We start from the raw sequence: 243 nt of genomic DNA on the forward strand, positions 1-243 counted from the left end.
TGTATTATGATCCAAGCCTGTATATATACTGTATTTTTCCAACAGCATGCTAACCGTCGGCTTTGTTCTTGGAGCGTGTGTCCTTCATCCATTGACTTTCACACTCCTACTTCTATTTTTTTTGGTTTGATCATCCTTGGATGGGCACTATCATCAACAACATTTCTTTCTCTTGTGGAGTCAGTTTGATCCGACCGAATAAGCATTTTCTTATTCTCAAGCTCGACCACATTGATAGGAAAA

This window comes from Triticum aestivum, chromosome 1D (assembly GCF_018294505.1).
Source record: "Triticum aestivum cultivar Chinese Spring chromosome 1D, IWGSC CS RefSeq v2.1, whole genome shotgun sequence".
NCBI lineage: Eukaryota > Viridiplantae > Streptophyta > Magnoliopsida > Poales > Poaceae > Triticum > Triticum aestivum.